Source organism: Perissodus microlepis, chromosome 11 (assembly GCF_051167445.1).
Source record: "Perissodus microlepis isolate ML-2025 ecotype Zambia chromosome 11, ASM5116744v1, whole genome shotgun sequence".
Lineage (NCBI taxonomy): Eukaryota > Metazoa > Chordata > Actinopteri > Cichliformes > Cichlidae > Perissodus > Perissodus microlepis.
The window spans coordinates 3,979,569-4,004,208 of NC_140471.1; the positions used below are offsets into that span (position 1 = coordinate 3,979,569).

At 40.4% G+C, this 24,640-nt stretch overlaps 1 protein-coding gene across 6 annotated transcripts in view; it reads right to left on the reverse strand.

The window, feature by feature from the left end:
* Positions 1 to 24,640, reverse strand: part of tsnare1 (T-SNARE Domain Containing 1) — a 254,190-nt gene that overhangs the window by 208,313 nt on the left and 21,237 nt on the right. The gene's annotated exons all lie outside the window — the stretch shown is intronic.

Consider the following 24,640-nt stretch of genomic DNA (forward strand, 5'->3'; position numbering starts at 1 on the left):
TTCCATATGGCTCGCAGCAATTTGGAGTGGCTAACTCTAGACCTTTAGTGGAAATGTCTTTCTCATTGCCTGTGTACAACTCAACTCTGTGATGTTGTAGACTTACACACTTCATCCATTGCTTAGATTCCTATAAAATGCTCTATTCTGCCGTATATCTGCCTTTACATTTTTCCTACAGCTTGAAATAAGGTCATAAGATGACAAGCCTATCAATCTTTACAGCAGAGACATGGAAACATGCTCCATTGATGTACAGATTTTTTTAATAGCCAATGTGGATTGATTTATAATAGCAAAAAATCATTGGATGATGTATTTGAGCCGTTTATAAAATTGTGTACCTGCTACCAGTGGCTTTATACTCAAATGTGTGTGTTGCCACTGGAATGAACATTTTATTTCATGAATTGTCTTGTTTCATACTATGGCAGAAATTCTGGACTCTTGTAGTGACAATTACAGCTAATTTGTGAATATGATCTTTCTTACTTTATCATCAAATTCCTTACTTAAAAGAGCACTGTTGGTTATATGTAGGTAGTACATTTTAAAGGAACTAGAGCAGCTGAATCCTTCTAACATGCAAGGACTAAAAACATAAGTATTTCAGTGTCTTTAGGATGTTAACCCACTTAGAAAAGTAAAAGAGTAGTGGGCAGAGAATACTTCTCTGAATGCTACAGAAAAGGTCAAAGAATCATGCGAACATGTGTTTCACCAGCGGCCAGAGTCACACAGATGACGCTGAAATCAACAAATCTCTCCGACTGCTTCAGAATGCCTACCAAAGGTCAGAATGTGATACTGGTCAAAGGGCCAAAACTCCTTCTCTGACCGTGAAAGACAAGCATTCAGACAAGCAGGAGAATATGATTACACACTGGAGTCACTGAGCTGCCCATTGTTGTGATGAAGCCAGTGAATCGGGCCTATAGGACTGGCATAATGAGAGCAAAGTGGGACAGATACAGATTCACTGGGCCACGAGAAGGTTTAATCCGATTAATTTTCATTGAGAAGGGAGATTAATTACTTTTGGCAGTCCATAAACAATCTTCACTCTGCTTGATTTCAAGCCCAGTGACTGTGACACACATCCCTTATGAAGTGTGGACATGCACCATTTCTGTCTGCATGTAATGTGGATGGATGCACATTCGCATTCACACAAATCTGAATAAACCTCACCCTTCCACCAATGAGTGGAAATATAAATCCCCCACTTGGTTCAGTTAGCTTCTCAGACAAGTAGAAATTGAGGTCAGAGTGGTGGTGAAACTTAAAAATCATTGCTGTGCTATTACTCATGCACATGATGGCATCATCCCTGGTGATGTCACCAGAGCCTGCCCTGTCCTCAGAATCCCAGCAGTCTGTCACATCATCATCACTGTGGTTAAAAGTGAGGCCAAGAGCTGCTTCTGTTCTCTTATTGATAAATAATCATTTATACAGACACATTTGCACAAGGAATGAAGTTGTCATAAAGCCAGACTGAGACAGTGCAAATGTCATTTTGCCTCTTTGACTAGCCTGTGTATAAACGGCTTTAACATTGTGGTTCAACCATTGTTAAACTATTGTTAAGTTAAACATACAGTATGAGACCACTGAGTTTAGATAAGGTGCTAAACACTCCTTTACCCTCTAGCAGGTTTTTGCCTTTAAGTTTCTTGTTTTGTTGTTTAGCTGAAACTATGTGCACAGAGCTGCAATTAAGTCTACATCAGTCTGTCAAGATAGGAGAGAATGTACTGACAGCTGCTGATTCTCAGCACAGACTGGATGGACATGATGCCGCATTAACAGCATGCTGAGCGAAACACCTCAGGAATTGGTGATTTTTTTTTTTTTTTAGCATGTGGCAATATTCGGGAGCAAAAGCTTTTTAATAAATTTGTCGGATAATGCAAAATCACAACAGCAGTTGCTTTCAGGTGATTTATCCTGTAAAGTAAAGACCCTATAGCAGGGGTGTCAAACTCATTTTACATCGCGGGCTGCATACAGCCCACTTTGACCTAAGTGGGCCGAACCAGTGAAACTCCCCTTTCTGTCAGTGTAAAGAAGTTACACATTTAACTGTTTTTCTACATGATAAAGAAAAAGCTGTGACAAAGAAAGAAATCTGTCAGCAAATTGTAAGAAAGAAAAGTGTAAACTTACAGAAAAAAAGTTTAAGTAGCTCATTGCTTAGACTGACCATATTTTTTGTTAACTAAATGTGGAGGAGCGGCGGCTCTATTCTGAGCCCCTCCCGGATGGCTGAACTTCTCACCCTATCTCTAAGGGAGAGGCCAGCCACCCTTCGGAGGAAGCTCATTTCGGCCGCTTGTATCCGCGATCTCGTTCTTTCGGTCACTACCCACAGCTCGTGGCCATAGGTGAGGGTAGGGACGTAGATCGACCGGTAAATTCAGTTTTTGCACTCAGCTCTCTCTTCACCACGACGGACCAGTGCAGCATCCGCATCACTGCATCCACAGCACCAATCCATCTGTTGATCTCCGGCTCCCTTCTCCCATCACTCGTGAACAAGACCCCGAGATACTTGAACTCCTCCACTTGGGGCAGGAACTCATCCCCGACCCGGAGTGGTCACTCCCCCCTTTTCCGACTGAGAACCATGGCCTCAGATTTGGAGGTGCTGATCCTCATTCCCGCTGCTTCGCACTCGGCTGCGAACCGTTCCAGTGCAAGCTGGAGGCCATCACCCGATGAAGCCAACAGAACCACATCATCCGCGAAAAGCAGAGACGAGATTCTGAGGCCACCAAAGTGAAAGCCCTCCGCCACTTGGCTGCGCCTAGAAATCCTGTCCATAAAAATTATGAACAGAATCGGTGACAAAGGGCAGCCATGGCAGAGCCCATCACCCACCGGGAACGAGTCCGACTTATTACCGGCAATGCGAACCAAGCTCTTGCAACGGTTGTATAGGGATCGAATGGCCCGTAGCAATTGGCCAGACACCCCATACTCCTGCAGCACCTCCCACAGGACACCCCGAGGGACACAGTCGAATGCCTTCTCCAAGTCTACAAAACAATGGTAGACTGGTTGGGCAAACTCCCATGCACCCTCAAGTATCCTTGAGAGGATAAAGAGTTGGTCCAGTGTTCCGCGACCAGGACGAAAACCGCATTGTTCCTCCTGTATCTGAGGTTCGACTAGCGGACGAACTCTCCTTTCCAGCACCCTGGCATAGACTTTTCCAGGGAGGCTGAGGAGTGTGATCCCCCTGTAGTTGGAACACACCCTCCGGTCCCCCTTCTTAATGATGGGGACCACCACCCTGGTCTGCCAGTCCAGGGGTACTGCCCCTGATCTCCATGCAACATTGTAGAGGCGTGTCAACTAGGACAGCCCTACAACGTCCAGAGCCTTCAGGAATTCGGGGCGGACCTCATCAATACCAGGGGCTCTGCCACCAAGGAGCTGTTTAACTGCCTCAGTGACCTCGCCCCCGGAAATTGGCGGGTCATCCCCCTCATCCCCAGACTCTGCTTCCTCCTCGGAAGACGTGTCAGTGGGAATAAGGAGGTCCTCAAAGTATTCCTTCCACTGCCCAACAATTTTCTCAGTCGAAGTCAGCAGCGCTGGGCCAGCACTATACACAGTGCAGGTAGAGCACCGCTTTCCCCTCCTGAGACGCCTGACGGTTGGCCTCTCCGAACTCCTCCCACACCCGAGTTTTTGCTTCAGCCACTGGCCGAGCCGCATTCTGTTTGGCCTGTCGGTACCTGTCAGCTGCCTCCGAAGTCCCACAGGCTAACCAAGCCCTATAGGACTCCTTCTTCAGCCTGGTGGCTCCCTTCACCTCTGGTGTCCACCATTTGGTTCGGGGTTTACCACCACGACAGGCACCAACCACCTTGAAGCCGCAGCTCAATGCAGCAGCTTCAGCAATGGAGATGCTGAACATGGTCCATTTGGACTCAATGTCCCCAGTCTCCCTCGGAATGCTTTTGAAGCTCTGCCGGAGGTGTGAGTTAAAGATCTTGCGGACTGGGGCCTCTGCTAGGCGTTCCCAGCACACCCTCACTACGCATTTAGGTGCACCGGGTCTGTCCAGCGTCCTCAGCCGCCACCTGATCCAACTCACCACCAGGTGGTGATCAGTTGACAGCTCAGCCCCTCTCTTTACCCAAGTGTCCAGAACATATGGTCGCAGGTATGGTGATACGATTACAAAATTGATCATCGACGTGCGGCCTAGAGCGTCCTGGTGCCACGTGCACTTATGGACACTCTTACGTTCAAGATTCACTCAAATTTAGGTTTTCTTTGCTCAAAATAAATTTCTCCTCAAAATGCAACACTTGCACCAGCAATTTTTTTTTTACGTGCACTCAAAATTGTTTTATGTGAGCTCAGAATAGTGGCACAAAAATAACGCCATACTTGTTGACAGTGAAAATCCTGACTTTGAGATGCATTATTACAAGAAACATAAATTATAAAGGCTAATGTAACAAAAATAGCACATATCATAATCTTGAATTGCAAGAATTTACAATTTCCATCAGTGCTTGGAAAAAAAAAAGATTTTCTTGTTGTAAACATGTGGCTTTGATGCAATTTCACAACACACAAAAATTCCAAAGATTTTTCTAGCACATCAAATGCCTCCTTTGAATGAAGACAGCCTTTCCTTTTAGAGGAAAATAAGCCCTTACACTGGTAAACAGAGTAGATGTGAGGTAGAGTGGTGTGCACCCCTGTGTGACACTGCAGGACACAGAAGGATGGTAAATGCAGGCCTGGCAGGGCAGAATGACTGGATCCGCAGCTACTCGACACCCCCACTGGTTTCATTCAGTTCCCTACTCCTTTCACAGCTGTCATTATCAGCAACACAAGGCTTAGCTTAGCCTGAGCAGGCAACTGAGCAGAAATAAGCCTACGCCCTGGACACAAATGCTGCATTTATCACAAACAAGCAAGGGCCAACCTGAGATGGAACTGTGAGTGAGCATGTATAAATATGTGTGTGTGTGTCTGTGTGTATATGAAGGCTGATGTGATCAAATATTTAAAAAAAAAAAGTGCTGATATTATCAACCATAATAGTTAACTTTTTATACATATAAATACACACATAATCTTTTATATATACACACACACACACATATATATATATATATTGTAACAGTGCTGCACAATTATTTTGATCCACATTAACATCAGAACTTTTATAGAGAGAGTACTGCCTTGTACAAATATTTGCATAAATATAAAATATAATGCAAAATTAACGCGACAGTGCACTGCTCTCACTTTTATATAGTGCTACAGTAATATAAAAAATATCTAAAACTTCCTTCATTGTAGCTACGCAATGGATGTGACTGGGCAAAGAGATAACGCATCGTTTGTCCAGTAAGTTGTCCATTTTCCTGAAGACTTTGTTAGACATTGTGGTTAGTGGACATTTATATTTGGCCAAATGGAATGGCGCGGAATTGGTGATTTCAGTGCATCCTGATGCTTTGTACAGGCTCACTTTTATAGACAGCTGACTTTATGTTGGATGATTCACGTTAGCAGCCATTGCATTGTTTTTCTTGACCTTCACACATCAATTGAACTACAGTTTGTGCATATGATTTGTTCCTGCCACTCGCCCTAAATCCATGTATTTCCACACAACAGATGATGATCCACTTCAAGGGACAAGCTCTTCACCTTCTGCTGTGGTAGACACTTGATTTTCGCTGTGTGTCTTTTTAAGGCAGAGTTATTGAACCAGATTAGTCCAGGAAATTTCAAGCTGTACAGTGCACTGATTTAGAGCGTGATTTGCTCTTGCTTCGTGTTTACTGATGGAGCACACATTTTCAGGATCACTCATTCATGCTCATGTAATTGTGGGAGGCAACAATCATGATTGTGGTTTAAATGTAATTAATTGCGCATCCCTAATATATAATATTTAGAGTTTCTCAATCACTGCCATTAAGCATCAGAAACATATTAACTCTTTCTGTGTAAGGCATTTGATCATCAGCAGGTTGCTGCTATTTGAGCATTTAGGATTTGGCAGGTGGGGAAACTGTAATTTCCAGTGAGTGCCAAGCCTCCTCCTTTAATGACTGCCATTATTCAGAAACGAATGTGGCGGTGACCATGACCAGTGTGCCCTCCACCAGTGTACTTTAAACTGTACAATAGAAATTAACCCAGTTTGGCAAAAAATATTTCTTTAACTATCTGTGCACATGGTATTGACTGAAAGGACCCAACTGACCACCAGGCTGCAGCCCATAAAAAGTTGCCTTGAAAGGAGTTTGTACTAAAATGCCTGTCAGTTTGAACTACTCAACAAAAGACACAAGTAATGAGTAACAACATTCCAGATTGTTCCAGCCCACTGTCTAGTCAGAAAGTGGAGCCTACACGACTGCCAACATGAGCAATTATTTCACCACTAAGTCATGCCATTTCAGCATCTGCTGCATCAGCTCCTAATAATACATTTCAGTCATTATACAGTAGGAAAACATCTCTCTTTCATGAGCCCACATCTGGACAGAAGCTAAAGAAGCAGAAGCTGGTGGTATCAGTGAACTGCATCTTCTCAGTAGCAAACAACAGACTACACAGAAAAAATAGGTTAGTGAACTGAGTGGAGAACAAAATATTTGTGTCAGGTGGTGGAGAAGAGTGAAAACAGCAAAATACAGTGATGTGATGGATGTCAACTGTTTGTTAACAAGCTCATCACATCAAGTAAAACAGAGAAGATGCTGAGCCCATTCCCCAGAGGTGTCAATTAGTGCAATTTGTCAAAACTGTTCTGTTCATTTGCACAACATGTTCAAAATGGCCACAACAGAAGCTTTCAGTGCCGAAACCTAACCAGCAAGTGAAAATGAAAGTAAGAAGTGAGAGGAAAACTTCAGAGTACAAAAAACAATGGTCCCAGCATGACATGGAACTACAGCTTCCTGGCCCATAAACCTGCAAAATGTCACCACCTCTCTTCTTCCAATCTGATGTAGACATTGTTGGTCTCTAACATGGAATTGTTATTTGTCATTGTCAAATACTGCCATGGCCAGTGTGCATGCATGTTGACATTGCATGCAACAATCATCTGACAAAGCTGTTATATTACGTGATGAGTTCAAATGTATTGATGAATCCCAAAAATTGTTTTTCACAGCACACACTCACCTAAGGAACCATATACCAACAGTAAACAGAAGGCAAATAGGATGTTTCACATCGGTTGCATGAGCTAAAAAAATAATTAACAGCAAATCATTACCAACAATATCAATGTATTAACACTGGAGTTATTGGACTTGACCCGACAAAGACCTGTGAATGAACACAAATAGTCAAAAAATAGTCTCAGTCCGACGGGAACCTGCACATATCCAAACCAACCTGATAGAGCAATGAATTTTTAACCAGGGATGGCAATAAAGAGAGTCAAACATTAATTCAAAAAATCTAAAGTTATCATAGTTAATATTAGGTATGTCATTGGGTATGGTATACCTGTGCTGCAACACATGCTTTATCCATTTTCTTGCAGAATTCGATATTACATTGTTAATATGAAGCATTAATATGAAGTGTAGCATCCATATAAGCTTGTTGTCATCTGTGTCTGTACCAGAAATTTCTATAACTTTTGATATATCCACTACTCTATCCATGTCTATAATTACTAAACCCCCACACACAAGCACACACTGACATACAGTGATTACTTTTTTTTTTTTTTTTTTAATGTTTATTTATAAGATTTTAAGTTCAAAGTTACATAACGTCACACCAGACAAAGGACATAAGATTCAAAAACAATAACATTTAAGCACAGAAAAAAAAGAAAAAACAGAAACCAAACACAACAAAAAAAAAAAACCCAAACAGGAAAACAGGAAAGAAAAGGAAAAAAATAAAAACTAAATAAATAAATAAAAATACACCAGTTAGCCAGTACAAATCAAAAGTTCAAAAGAAACACCATTGTCCAAAGAAGATGATCTTCTGTGTGACTTTAGACAGGGCAACAGAGAGTTCACCAAGACCAGAAGATGTGGGAAACATGTCCAGGAAGGAATCAGGGTCCGGCAGAAGTGCAGTTTCACACAAACACAAAGTGCAGTCAAATGGGTTAAAGTTTATGTTAAATTCCCATTAATAAATGATTGAGAAAAGGGCCCCAGATTTCAACAAACTTAAAATGGGTGTCAGCCAAACGATAACGAACCTCTTCAATATACAAACAAGCAATCATCTCACGTAGCCAAACCCTGAACAATGGAGGAGATGGTGATTTCCAGGCTCTAAGAATAAGTCTTTTAGCTACAATCATGCCAAACATTAAGGCTTTCTGAAGAGGACGTCTGAGTGCCAATGAGGTTAGGGAGCAGCCTAGCACTGCAAGTACACAATCCGGCCCAGAAACTCCTGAGTGTGGGGCAAGACCAGAAAAGGTGACCAAGGGTTCCATCCATTGCTTTGCATCTGTCACACAAAGACGAAATAGACGGAAAAATGCTGCATAGCTTTGTTTTAGAAAAATGCAAACGATGAAGGACCTTGAATACAGTGATTACTTCTAACACTGGGACACTGCTTTCTTCTTTTATATCATAAGAGATAGACAGCACATGACAGCTTGTCCATAATTTATCAGACATACCAAGCAGGCAGGTAAAAGCATCATCATTTTTGTTTTGTTAAATTACTAGTTTAATACTGATGTGAATGAACTGATTGCAACTGCTTCTGGAGGAAATCAATCTGATTTCTGACTATACAGACCACCAGCTGGCTCCTACAATTAAGGCAGGGTGAAGCACAACACCTGTTCCTTAGTTAGGGTGGGGGCTGTTCTGAGAATGTGGACACTGACTGTTCAATATATTTAATAAAAGGCCATGGCAGGCCCATATATCAGCTTATCTCCTCTAACCCTTAGAGTGTGTGTAATATGTGCCAGAATACCAAAAACATACCAAGAACTCCAAAGCATCATACCAATTGTGCACTTATTCAAGAAGACTGAACAATGAATAGGCCTATTTAAAACAGCAGTGTGACCAGGGTCAGTGTTAGTATAATCATATTACTATCAGTAGTCTGGAATCATTTCAGTGAAACATGATGGCCATTAAGACTGTAGGGCTGGATCTTCAAGACAAGACTGACCCTAATCAGCTTGCTAATTTTGAGATCTAAAACATCACGATTTTCAACTCAGATTGAAGTTCCCTGTCTAATTATCACTCTCGCACAGCACAATTAAGTGACTTGGGTCAATGAATATACAAATGTTAGATATGATTCATTTACCAACCCAGAAATGTCTAATGGAATCATATTCTACAGTGTTCAGTAATGGCTCTCATTTAAACCCAATGGTTTATATGTGGCTGTGGGCAGGTCAAACAGCTCTTTGACAGTGGGTAATACGCAATGTACTAATGCTTCATAGATAATTAAATTATGCACTGCGGTGCTTTGAGATATGTGTTAGCATAGCTAACATCCATGCTAACATAATAACAAACAACAATTCTAATATGTTGAATTTTGGAAGGAATAACAATAAACATTTTAGACAACTTAAAATTCATCCTCCAGAATATCCACATGTTCCAGGTGAGGTGTTAAAATATTTTATTCTGGGCTGACCAACTGAAATCTTCCAGTATTTTTCAGACATCCCAGTGTATTCTGTTCATCTGGACATTGTGTTTTCAGTAGGGAAAATGTTTCATCCTTCCTTCCTTACCCAGATGACTGAGAATGCATCAAACTGTTTTGCTGACACATTCACCGTTCCCAGATGATGAACGGGAATTCATGGGTCAGAATGGGGAATTTTTCTTAGACATTGATGACTTAAAACCCCATTTGGCTGGTGATGCTAACATCTTCACTCCTCCACAAATGTAGCTTTTTCTACTCCCTCTACACAAACTTTTTTTAGGTCCTCCCATTGTGCAGATAAATGATTTTAATTGATGACTGTAGAGTAATGCAATGAATTGCTAGAGAAATTATGTTTACAGTAACATACTGCTTTGCAACACATTATACCCAACAGTGCTTCTGATTAACATTAAATAAATAAACATTAGTAACCATATTTTCTCCAAAGAGAAATAAAATATATCAACATCATCATTGTATGGCTGCTCATATTACAGTAACTATTAACATTTACTAGGATCCTGGCAACAGGATTAATGTTAGAGGTGGAGGGATAGGATAGGTTTAGTCTTTTTTATTTATTTTCTACCAATTTAGCGCACCAAAATATAAACCGTATAGCAGAAGAACTATAATGTTAAAATGCATGTGTAAGACCTGACATTTAAAATTTGGCATTTTCTAAAATATACTGATTTAACATATTGCTAAGTTTCAATAAGGAGGTTTGACTATGTACATGTAAACCCTTTGAGCCAAAAATTCAGGCTCCAGACTGCTCAAAACACTATGTGTCAGACAGTTTTCTGCCCCTGGCTCTGTATGACGTCAGACATAGTTCAAGGGGCACAGTCAGAAGAAAGTTACCTTTAAGGTAGGAGAGAATGAACTGAGGGGCTGGACCAAGGCACACTATAAGAGCAATAACAATGACATTAAAAAGTGAATAATGTAAACCTCCTTTAGTGTTAAAGAACACAAATACTGATAATACCTGATAATTGGCAGAAGAAGTCCACTTTAACTGACTAAATTTAGTTCTTTTGAATACATTTTAGGTATTTAACTTTATTTAATCAAGGAGAGCACAATGTTACATGATAAAACAATGCAACCATTATTTTGTACAAAGGTTTTGCAAAGGAGATGCATGTTAAAAATAGTGTCATGGTCCGCCAGTCCTCGCTGGTCGACCTGCCATGTCTGCGTTGTTTTTTGGTGTTGGTCTTCAATATTCGACTAAACTCATTCTTAGCACCCATACCCACCAATGTAAGGCTTTAATTGACGCAGGCGCAGTGCAAAATTTAATTGACCAGTCACTTGCTAAAGAATTAAACCATCTGTTAATACTGCTTTCTGAACCCTTGCAGGTTTTAGCATTAAATGGTGCAAAGCTCACTGAAATCACCCATCACACTCAGGCCATTCAACTTTTCTTATCAGGTAACCATGATGTGAAATTAGTTTCTTTCTGTTTGATACAAATAACACACACAATCCCCAGATAGACTGGTCAAAGGGCTGTATTGCTGGATGGAGCCTGTGGTGCCATGAGAACTGTCTGCGCTCAGCCACACCCAGTGTCTCATCCTCCCCTCCATCCGAATCCTTCAAGTTACCTGATTTGATTTGTTTTCTGTTCTGGCGGACTATCATGACTTCGGTCTATCATGGCTTCTTTAGCAAAGACTTTCCTGCTCTGTCCCTCCCTCCACAACGTCCGTACGTCTTGGGATAGATCTGCTCCCTGGTGCTTCGCTTCTCACTATTCACCTGAACTTTTTCAGGGGACCATTATGTTCACTAAGCTGGATCTAAGGAATGCTTACCATTTGGTCAAGATAAGGGTGGGAGCCTTCAATACTCACCTCTGACATTTCAAGTACTTGTATTGTAGAAGTATTGAAGAATATCATTAACCACAGAACATGAGAATCACATCCGCTAAGTCCTGCAGCGCCTGTTGTAGAACCAGCTGTTCGTCAAAGGAGAGGAATGTGAGTTTAAAGTTCAGTCTGTCTCTTTTTTGGGGTATATTGTGGAGCAAGGTCAGCTTTGGGCTGATCTGGCCAAGATTACAGCCGTTGTGGAATGGCTTCACCAATTTCTACAGACATTATATTTGAGACTTAAGTCTAATTGTTCTGCCTTTGACATACTTGGCCTCACCCAGCGGCGCAACAAGCCTTTGACCAACTCAAACAGAGGTTCGCCTCCGCACCTATTTTGGTTCAGCCTGACCTCTCTCAACCATTTTTTGGAGGTGAACTTACAGACCCAGTTCATGGAATGTGAAGTCAGATGCGCTTTCCCGGCAATTTTCCTCTCCAGTTGAGGCCTCTGAGAAGGATGACGCTATCCTACCCTCTGTCTGCATCACTGGATCCCTCACGTGGGAAATTGAGTCACTGATTAGGGATGCAAAGCGGGAGGAACCAGACCCTGGGACTGATCCACTGAATTGGCTATATGTACCCTCTGCAGTTCGCAGCAAGGTAATTCAGTGGGCCCATTCAGCTAAGTTTTCATGCAGTCCTGGTAAGAACCATACAGTGTCATTTATGCAACGCTTGTTTTGGTGGCCGTCATTGGCACAGACGTCCAGGACTTTGTCTCTGCTTGTTCCACCTGTGTGCAGTACAAGGTGTCCAACTACCCTCCTGCTGAACTCCTCAGGGAAATTCCTATTCTAAGGTTGCCCTGGTCTCACATTGTACTGGACTTTATCACTGGATTGCCTCTGTCCTCAGGCAATACTTGTAGATCAATTCTCTAAAGCTGCACACCTCATTGCACTGCCCAAGTTACCCACAGCCTTAGAGACGGCAAAGCTGTTAACCAATCATGTTTTTCGCCTGCACGGCATTCCCCAAGATATTGTGTCTGATTGGGGTCCTCACTTTACTTCTCAGGTTTAGAGGGAGTTTTGTTCCGAACTGGGTGCCCAAATGACACTTTCCTAGGGGGTTTCATCCCCAAACCAAGAGTCAGGCAGAGAGGGCCAACCAGGAGTTGGAGGCCACGTGGCTTCGTCTAACCAGTCTCACTGAAGTTCACCGCTTGCATGGGTAGAATATTCCCACAACTTGATGACCTACTCTGCCACTGGTCTGTCACCATCTGAAGCATTGTTGGGGTATCACCCTCCACTCCTGTCCGTCACAGAAGGGGAGCACGAAATTCCCTTGGTCCAGCATCACCTTCGTCGCTGCCGACACCTGTGGAGGTCTACCCAGGCAGCTTTCCTCAGGATCAGTGAGCAAAACAAAAAACTGGCTGACTGTCACAGGACTGTTCCTCCTCCATATACACAAGGTCAGAAAGTGTGGTTGTCTACTAAAAATGTCCCTTTACGTAGCGAGTCCAGAAAGCTCGCTCCTCACTTTATTGGACCTTTTGACATTATGACTATGATTAATCCTGTGACTGCTCGGTTGACCTTAATACGAAATATGAAGATCCATAACATCTTTCATGTCTCTCAACTGAAGCGTGTCCGGTTCAGTTCGTTGGATCGTTGAGGAACGCAGTCAGTTCTCCAGGTCGTTAGGTGAAAGTGTTTCTGTCGGCCAGTTGTTTTGGAGTGTACTTACTGCAGCATCCTTTGTTTATAGGAGGACTGCGGAAATGTGTGGAGGGAGCTGGACACTGTACACAGACACAGAAGGGAGCGGAATATTCACCAGGGAAGTCACGGCATGGGAGCTGGGAACGGGCACACGATGAGAGCATGCACTGTGGATTATTTGCACCATTGTTGTTGTTTCACTGTAAATAAACACACGGTGTTCAACTCAGGAAGTCCTGTGTTTGGGTCCTGCTTTTGCCAACCTGACAAATAGCGTGTTATCCAGCCACAGCAAAGCAGGCTGGTTTACATCAGTATCCACAGATTTGTTTTTGTTTCAGCCATTGTTTCACCTGGGAATTAAAAACTATGATCTATTAACATTTTTATTGCAGATGGTGAACTGTTCAAAATCTGAGGACCTTTGAATGAGAATGAGGACTGACCAAATAATGTTTTGTATTTTGGTAGTTTGCAGTCCCCATGTGCTGCTGGCTTTTAGAATCGTTTTGCTCACACAGTGCTTTCATAGAAGGCAATTCAGATACAGTTTTATTTAGTTGTAACTTGTAAATTTTATCTTTATAACCTCAAAGATTGAGCTTTTTTATAAACATACTTCCTGATTAGTTCTGATTAGACCTTTCAGAATAGCATTTACAAATTACATGTACAATTCAGGGTTTATTTCTACTTGTATTCAACATTTAGTGTTCTCACTAGAAAAAACAACAACAACAAAGAAATACATCTTTAAACAATGTGGAGAATCTAATAACTTTAAGTGTCCTCTAGTGTATTCTGCATAATCCATCAAACTCTACACTTTTAAACATTTATCTTCCCATTTTATCTGTCAGGTTTACTGATAGCTATGAACAATAAAATTCATTTGTTTGCCTGATCTGTCAGTTTGTTTAAACCCCTCTATTTTTTCGGAGTGTACAGTCCAGAATTTGAAATACATGAACTGTACGGCAAAAATAAATAAATTTTAAAAAAATCCATGTATATCAATATACAGAAACACACACACACTAGTATCCTACAGCTATGCCAGATTAAGCCCTAAAATAGCTTAAATGCAGCACTTTGTAGAGTTCCAAAGCCCCATGGCTACAAATGATATCTGGCTTTTAATATGAGATTAAAGTAAAAGGAAGTTTTGCAGATACCATGAAGAGAACAAAGTGGCTGCTGGTTTTCTTGCAAGCTTTTTGATGTGAATACTTGGAGATACAGACATGCTGCCATGTGGATTTGTATAACAGGATCAAAGGGAAGAATGAAAATCAAAAGGCAGTGTGTTTTGAGGTTCAGCATTTGACAGTAACCTCTTCAGAGAAGAAAAGGAGGAAGAATTCAAAATCAGTTTCTCTCTGGTGAGAAAGTGGCTCTGCTTCATCCCCTCTCTTTATTGTCACCTCTCTAGCTGACACAGGCAAACTTAAAGATTGCTCATGTGCGTTTACTAAAGCCTCCTCCCTCGTCCCTAGTCTGATCTCAGACCATTCCATCAGCACCGCCTGAGAAAGGTAGAGGGGGAAAAAACACCTCTGGGCAGTGAAATTGCCTTGTCACCCAAAAAGGAGTCATTATTGAGATAAATCACCCCATTCTATTCCATAACTAAACTCTGCCCCAGCTTACCTCGCAATGGCACCTGCCATCCAAGCTGAACCGTCACATGTACTCTGCAGAATCTAGGAGGCAGGATTTTATACTGCCTCTGGTTTGTTTGCTTTGACAGTGTAATCTCCAGAAAAAAAGTCACTGAACCCATAATTCTCAAAACTAATACACTGCGTTTAAGACTGAGTGCAAAATATGTTGCAGGAAACACTGTGTAAATGCTGTTATACTTGACACAGAGAAGACACTGACAAATACCGGTAACTATGTGCAAATGCAGAAATGTCCCTTGTGTCAGATTTATGAAAACATATAAATGCACAATCCTGATTTCAGCACTCACATTCTTAAAGTCATGCCATGACTGCAATGGCTTTATTTGCATGCAAATGAAGAAAACACCTTCATCAATCTGACAACACATGCACAGCATCTTAACAAAAACAACCCTGCAGAGTGATAAACGACAACCAAACAGAAAGTGCTGCAAGTTCAGACAGCATAGCTAAACAGCAAAATGCAAATACAAAAGTACAACCAAATATAGGCTGTCTAAAAGTGGTGTAAAAGACCAAATAATATATTTATAAAACACTTTTCAGGAAAATTAAACGATTATGAAAACACAGACAGGTAATGAACTCAAATTGAATGTTCTTCAGGAGCAGAACAGTTCAGTTCAATTTAGTTTTATTTATCTGGCATCAAATCACAACAACAGCTGCCTCAAGGAGCTATATTGTAAGGTAAAGATGCTAATAGAGAGAAACCCAAACAATCAAGCAACCCTTGCTGGTTCCACAGAAGACGGGCCATAAAGTTTAAGGCTTTGCCTCCCAAGGCTTGGATTACACAAGGGGGATGTAGAAGAAAATGCGGTAATTTGCAAAATATGTCATAAAACTATTGACGCAAAAGGTAGCAGTAGCTCAATTTGGGGTTTTTTTGTCTTGTGAATTCTTGTGTGATGTCTTTTTTAGTCATTATATTTCATTGTTTATTAAAGGTCTAGTGTTGACCACAGAAAGACACGAACTGTCACAGTATTGTCATTTGTGAAAAAACTGTGCAATTGATGGTTAAAAAAATTGTTAAAAGAAAGCATTTCAATTCATTCAGATGTTTTATATTCAAAGTAGAAAAAAAATATTGAATAGTTGATTTGAGTGAGTATGCCAGTGCAATTTTAGGCACTATATGGTTGAAAATAACCCTTGTTTGTGGAGGTTATTTAAACGTATTGCGATATATATTGTGTATCGTGACATAGCCAAAAAACATCGTAATATTAGATATTGCCCAGCCCTGGGTAGAAATGGAGACTACAGTGCGGCAAACCTGATTTCTCATCATTGCCTTTCTTACATGTTGAAGCTCTGGACTGCTGGGCTTAGACACATACTCACTCTTGGTTCTTTGCTAGCTTTGTGTTAACATGCTGTCTGTACAGATGCTTCCAAAGGGCTGATGATTAGCAGTATAATCGAGTTGTTTCTGTCCTTTACCATCACACTCTTGTTCTTTCATGCAGTAAAAATAAAAGTAACATCCATATGCCCACTTCTTGAAAGGAGAGTGCTCAACCACGTTCCTCCTAGCTGCATGCAAACTGAAATTTTCATTTCTCTTTCTTTTTTCTTAAAGAACCTTTGTAGCACAAGTAATGACGTAGATGTAAGCGTAATGTGATAATCGAATTCTGTACAGCAATATACTTTACCTCACCAAAAAATGTAATGTGACGACAGTGACACATTACTTTGTTGCATGTTACACCCAACATTATTAACTTTAAGATTTAATATTCTTTTAGTTGTTGGAAAGATGAGACCGAAACAGTTTTGCACAAAGCTGTAAACAAGCTTTGGTGCAAGCCTTGAGTGGCCATTAGTTGAACTGCAGTTTTTTTTCATAGATCTTTTCTTTTGGGCAGAGATAGCTCAGTAGGTAGACTGGTCACCACGTGATCGGAAGGTCGGGGGTTCAAATCCACCGAACGGCTACCCTGAGGTACCCCTGAGCAAGGTACCCTCCCTACACACTGCTCCCCGGTGCACCTGCTTAGTGGCACCTGCTTCACTGAGTGAATGGGTCAAATGCAGACAGAGTAATTTCCTCACGGGGATCAATAAAGTATACGTTATTATTATTTTCTTTTCCCCCTACTAATGTTCATGCTTCACATAACTTGTAGCTCTCAAATGAAATGAGTGTGATTCAGATATTTTGTCTTCCCTTTTGGGAAACTGTGATGCCTTCTGCTTGAGAAAGAAGGTTTAATTTATTATCATCCCGTTTTCTAACTGGCCAAATGCTGCAAACACTGTGACTTTTATGCAAACATAAAGGATTCGTAAAGCCTTGGTTAACTTATAATTGATAAGTAGGTAAATCCAGCCATATATAGAAAAGATGTTCTTGGTATGTGGAACTTTTTGTAGTACAAGCAAAAGTTATCCTTATAGTAAACAAAAAATGATAAAGCATATTGTTACTAATATTTGAAATAGCTCCATGATGACTTAGAAAGTCCATGGAAGGATATTATACCACAAGCAATGGCTCAATGTAATGACAAAAAATGTGTTGCAGTACACATAGTAGTGCACTAAGCTTTTCATATAAACCTTCATCCAGCAGCCAAGTAAACCCAAACTAAGTATGTGCAATACAGCTCAATAAATGTGCATAGACTGTCAAGAAATGTGTCTCTTTTACAAGTAAAGTTTTACTCTTTTACAAGTAAAAACAACAAAAAGTAAATTAGCCAAGACAATTAGCCTGAAATAAGTGCGTTTGCCTATATTTCCCACCCTTATTCCGGGTATAGTCAATTTTGCACTTCTGAATTTAAGACAGGGAGAGTTAATGTCATAATCAAAATCTGTATCTATATCAAAATCTTTGTGTTATATTTAAAGTTACCATGAGGATGACACTGGATATAAGCCAGGTTTTGCAGAATTGTCCAATATAGCAGATGTCCATGTCTGCCAGTAGTGTTTATTCCTCCTGTTGACGAGCCATTGCCAGCTTATATACTAAGCACTGTCTATTTCCTAAGGATGGACTAATGCATTTTGGTGTGTTGCTCTCTGGGCCCCTTTATGAAAACAACATAAAATAAGAAGAGAAAATGTACCCTATTGCATTGGTATGGTCAGTCAGCAGGGTCAGAGCAGCATTCTGCACACAGCCATTACATACTGCAGTGACCATTTATAGCAACCATTATGAACCTACAAACTGCAGCGTCTTCAGTAATTGGCAGCTTTATCACGTGCATGATCGCATATCGCTACACCCTCAGTTTTCAGTGCAGTCTTTTAAAAATCGAAGTATGGAAAGAAGATAAAGACAAGGCACAGTAAACAAGGGAATGAAGAAGAACTGTGAACCAACAGATCTATTGTTTCTTAATGCACTAGTAACTGGTGCAACAGAGTATTGTATGTGATTCCTGACTGGCTTCCCATCAGCACACAGTAACTATTACCTGACACAAATGATGTAGAAGCTCTGGTTTTAGATATAAGTGACAAGAAACAAATCAAGAAACAAAATTCTTCACTCTGAGATACTCAACAGTATACTGAGAACTTGATCATTTGTAAAACAACATACATCTGGTTTCAAATGGCTTTGCTCTTTGAGGGAATAGACTAATAGACATAGGCATGTAGAAGGATGTCCAGCTTGCCTGAGAACCTTTCCTTCAGATATAAAAAAGAAAAACAAGTGTGCATCCATTCAGAGATACACGAAATATCATTAGCAAAATAAATAACTTTTTATTGGCAACAATGGTATAAATTTATAGGGAGGTTGAGTTCCATCATACCACAAGGCATCCTGCATGACACAATGCCTTTCATTTTTAATTTAGCCTTAAAAACATCAACCACTGCTCAACACTGACTAGGAAGTTATTGAAAATGCTTGACTAGTGAAAACATAAATTCCTAAATGTCCTAAGCTAGTTTGCCATCGTAATAGCATGTAAGTAGGAATTGATATGAATTTAATGATTCCATTATCGATTTTGTGACTTTATTTGCTTTTTTCATTTTTCAGTGTTTAGGTCCTCAATTTTTCCTTATATGTTCCTTCCTCTGGCTCCTCTTTCAGTCTCAGTGTTCCTCTGTGCTCCCTTTTATCTGACATCTTGTTCAGTGTTAGTCTGTATATCCTTGGAGTTGTCTGTTTTAGACTGAATATTCATGTAGTATCTGTCTTAAGGCTTTTACACAGACAAAATTTGTTCATTCTCATCTATTTTTAAAGTGATTGTTCGTGCTATCCGTGTAATTTCACTGGACAAATCTATGGATTTTTTTTTAGATTTTTTTCAGATGCAAATAAATGGATCTGACTAATCAGATCACTATATTTTCAATAAGTGTGCTCAAAGTTCAAAACATATACCAGTGAGGAATATACAAATGGTAATATAATCCTATTCTACCTCAGACATACTGCTACACACTGCTCTAGGTCAATCAACTCTCTGAAATGTTTTTTCTGCCTCCTCAGATGTGGTCCTAATTCTGCCAACAAGAGTTCAAACTGGCCCACTGACGTCATGAAATATGTACGAAAGCAGTTGTGACACAGCTTCAACTCCTGGATAAAACCGTGAAATTCCCACTGCTGCTGCCTGCTCATGAGAACTGGATGAACCCAGAATCTCTGTTCCTTCTTTTTCTCATTTAGTGACATCAGGACCAGCTCGTCATCACTTCTTGTCAAGTTGATGTCAGTGTGTGTACGTCTTGATGCATGCTCAATCATCCAGGTAAGTAAATCTCCAAAAGTTGATTCTGTTCATCTGGACGTAGCGTTTTCAGTGGGAGAAACGTTTCGTCACTCATCCAAGTGTCTTCTTCAGTCTCAGCTGACTGCAGGTTTCCCCAATCTTATAAACAGTAAATACTGTAGGTGTAAATAGACTGTCCTGGCCTGATGAGGTAGCTCTTCTGTGCTGTGCCATCCACTTCGCCAGAGGTTGTTTGGTTTCCCCAATGTATAAATCCTGCCAATCCTCCTGGCACTCAACAGCGTACACTATGTCACTCTGTTTGTGTCGGGGGACCCGGTCCTTGGGGTGGACCAATTTTTGGTGCAGCGTGTTTTGGGGTTTAAAAGCCACAGAGACACAGTGTTTAGAAAAAATGCATCTCAACTGCTGCAATCCTCCTGACACGTATGGGATCACTGCAGGTTTTCGCTTAGGCAGCGGTTGTCCTTCTCTCCTGGATCGGCTGGAGCTTTCTTTTGGCGCCTTCCCAGTTTTGACAAAAGTCCAGCTGGGATAACCACATTTACTCAGGGCCTTCTTGATGTGATGTTCTTCTGCCTCCCTGGCCGCTGTGTCTGTGGGGATGGTGTTCGCTCTGTGTTGTAGCGTCCTGATGACACCCAGTTTATGCTCCAGTGGATGATGATTAAGGAACTGACCTCATGTCCAGATGAACAGAATCAACTTTTGGAATGTGTGTATACATTACATGATAAGTTTGCACCTAAAAAAATTGAAAATTTTGTTGCTTTTTTGCAATGCACTCAGTGTGTAATTGCCTTTACCCCGACTCACTGATTGCATTCAGCCGTGTTCCGCTCCCTCCTGCGTGTCACAAATAATCCCACACTTGTGTATATATAGTCCTGTGCTCCTTTAACCCTCTGGGGTCCAGGGTATAATTGGCGTTTTTGACTACTTTTGATTTTACCTCTATATTTCACCTTTAAAACAATTTTATCTTGCCTTTTTTGGTATCATTCTTTTCATCTTTTCAGCAAAACCTCACATGTCTGAATTTATAGTTATTTTTTCATTTTGACATACTGTATTAGCACAATTGATCTAAATTCAGACAACAAACATAAAATCCGAGTAGAAAAAGTTATATTTTTTACTGTCAAAACCACAATCATGTTTAACGAATAATTTTCATAAATTGAAATACAAATAGAAATGGTAAATTAAAAAAAAAAAAATTATGCGCAAGTTTTGCAAACAACAAAGTTATATGCAACTGTTTACCTAAAAATGCAGCCAAGGCCTCAGGCGTTTTTATATAACCATTTAAAACTATTTACAGAATAATCAGGTGTTATGCATCAAATAAGAAGTCACACAAATTATTTGTGCCTCTCCAAAAAAAATGTTTCTGTTCACTATAAGACAGAGGAGAACACCACAGGCCCAAACCCTGCAGGTCTGACAACAGGAGGTGTATCACTCCTCCTGTTTTCGACCTGGAGACAGTGTTTACGCTGCAATCTGCCTTTAGTGGCATTTTTGCAGCAACTGAGAAATTCACTAGTATAACTGACACTCAGAACAAAACTGTCCACTATGCTACATACTAACTACACAAAACAACACACTAACTATAGACTCCAGACACGCTAAACGTCACAAATCTCTCACATCTGAAAACTCGCCATCTCTCTTTCTGTCGCTTGTTAGCTCTCTCGCCAGCATCACTCCTAAAACTTCTTCCTCTTCCTAAATAAAACCAAATGCCACATGTGGCCATATCATTTTTGATTGGTCGACACCAATAGGGAAGGGGTGTTTTTTCTTGTTTCTTTTGCTCACAAGCAGAGTCTTTGCTAGCGCTGTCCTTAGAAAACAGAGTTTTTACTGTTTCTTCCCGCTGTACCAAAGTTTTATTGCAAAAATAACATTGTGTGATTTTTTAAATCATAACTCTGGTTTTACTTTGCCTATCAACACAATTTAAACACTGGTATATAGTTTGAAGTCCCCACTTTTGACCCAAGTTCAAATGGAGACTCTGGGTTGCTGCATCTTGTTGCTTTGCTGTGTCGTCTTAAATTGGTCATGTTATTTTGATGCACCGGTGCGTCCGTCGACCCCAGAGGGTTAAGTAGTCTGGTATCGTCTACTGATTTCCTGTGTTGCAGCCCTGTTTTTCTTGTTCCTTTGTTTTTTATGTTTTTCCATAGATGACGCTAGTGCCTAGCTTTTTGTTTGTTTTTATTCTTTCTTGTGAACTTTTTGTATTCTGTTTCTTTGGACTTTTCATCAGCCAATTCAAACTAACATTTTGTTGTACATTAAGCCTCCAATGTCTTCTATACAGGTCCTCTCATATAATCCTGACACTAAAGTAGAAGTCACCAGTTCAGATCTCTCTTGAGGTTGCTTAACTTTTCATGACTTTCTTAACTTCTCAGAAGCATGACTGTTTTTCCTTTTTTCTACTTAAAAAAATAATTTCATAAAATAATTATTTTACAAAAACCTCTTACTAGAACATCCAAGATAGACTGCCTTTCAAAACGAACACAAAGTATATGTGTGCATGAGGGTGGGAATGCATGTTTGTGTCTGTGTGTGCCTGTTTGTCTATGTCTATGTGTTGAGTCGGGTCTTAGACTCCACCTCTCTGGGAACATCTCCCCCCACCACACTCCCTGCCACTGGCTGATGCCCTCAACCATCGGTTCATTGGTGGTTCTCGGGTGTGTACTGGCTCACTCCTGGCGGCCTCCTGAGGCACCAGGAGTGAGCTAACTTCTGTTTTTCTTTCCCTTTCCTTTTCTTGACCTTCTCTTGTCTACATCTTTCCCTTTCCAATCTCCCAGTTATGTCTGTTCCATTTGTAATAACTTAAAAGTTAAAAATAAATAAATAAATAATAATAAAGAACAATAACGTAGACCAGTATGGCAAAGCTGTAATGATCCACTCTAATAAATCCGCATTTCTCTTGGCTTTCGTACAATAATTCTGATTGCTACAGTGCCGAACAGGACAGGCAAAAAAAAACAAAAAGAAAAAGAACACAAAGTTGCGTGTCTGACGTTGGCATAACTTTTATTTTTAAATAATAGTAGTAATAATAATAATAATAATAATAATTAACTAGGTGTATAGCTGTATATAACCTGTGTGTTCTTGTTTTAAAGTTTACAGATTACGAAAGTGAGAATGCAGGAATGCAGTAATACAGCAATGCTAACAGTTACACAAGATGGCATTTTTGATGTAACTGTATTAGTAATAGTAGTTTAAAAAAATTACAAACATTAAACATGCCTCTATATAACAGTGTCTTTCTTTCATGAGGAATTTTGCAATATGATGAAGCTTCATTCCCAAGTCTAGTCTAAAGTGGTTTGGATGAGAAAACACTTGACCAAAACCTCTGGATGGACATGAAACAACAAGGCTTCCTTATCAAAAGCCCAGATTTTTACAACTTCATGACTGCTGTCAGTAACAGTTGTCATTAAACAAACATACTGCTTGTTAAAATACACCACCAATGTTCCGTCAGCACTTATGCCGGAGCACATCAGTATGTTTTCTACTGATTACAAATTATGACACCACTGCTGCACTGAAGCAAACTGGCTAATGGCATCCTACAGTAATAAAGTGGAGCAGTTAGCAGGCTGACACTATCTTCCTCAGCCCCCAGAACACATCATGTCATCACAGAAACAAGATCTGGTGATCTATGATGGTGTTTTCTTTTCCACTTCAATAGCATGTGTGGATTTGTAGGGATCAAGTAAACCGTTAGAGGGGAAGTTTCAAAAGATGTGTTATCTGTGTTTGTTCTCTATCACAGCTTTGGCCTCAGGAAGGCAAACAATGGAAGAAGCAGTCTGGTTTAATAGGTAACACTGTGTAAGAAAAGGGATTTCAGTCCACACGTTAAGAAGTGTTAGTACTAAACACCGTTATCTTATACCCATAAACTACTTCAGTGGTTTTAATTTACACATGCTGTATCCCTAGAAAGTTAATTTGGCAGAAATTCCAGCATGTGGGCTTAATGAAACACTGTTTAGATGACTGGTGTCTATACACATTGAATTAAGGTACAAAAGTACAGTACTCTGGCAGCTCAGGGACAAGAGGGGGTTGCTTGCCTGCTGGGTAAGGCCACGGCCTTCGTCATTCGTATCCATCACACCCGAGCTCTCTCTGCTTTCTAATTGGAACAACCTCTTTAATTGGGTTTGGGAACCATGGAGACGGCCACTCTGTCTGGAAGCTAATAAGCTGACAGAGACACCTTCAACAGAGATGACGCCAAGCAAGGTGGCTTCAGCTTTACAGTGACTGAGATGTCTCAGCTGCAAGCTTTAAAGAAGTGTTGCATCACTGCCAAAAAGTAGTCCCCACATGTTTTGTACTACAGCTAGTCAATAAGAAAATAAGAAATGGTTTGGCTTCTTTTTTGTGTTTTTTGTTTGTTTTGTTTAAGAGAGCATAACATATCAATACTGCAGTTTACTTTGGCTCAAGGTAAAGTTAATATCCTGAAGCCTCGAAGCACAACAAACAGGAGACAGATTGTTCTGTTGTGTGTGACAGAATCAATTCCATTCAGTTTCAGTTTAAAGCAATAATTCAGCCTTAAAAGTATAAAGAATATTGACCGATCTGATTCTAGGCTCTGAAAAAACTGACAACTTGGCCCAGTGACAAGAGACCCTGGATGGATTGGAGACATTAAAAAATAGTACTCAGTTCCAGCTTTATGGGAAGTTGTTTACATTTGTGTTACATTTTGCAGAGGTGAGAGTAAGTAAAGCACAATTCCAATTCAGTTTTAATCAAGCATGTGGCAATAGTATAATTCACAACAACAGTTGTCTGAAGGCACTTTATATTGTAAGGTAGAAAGGAAATGCAAATTATCTGATGAGCTCAACTTGGTGAAAAAAACAAGGAAGAACTCCAATTTAACAAGAAGAGGTCTATGGTCA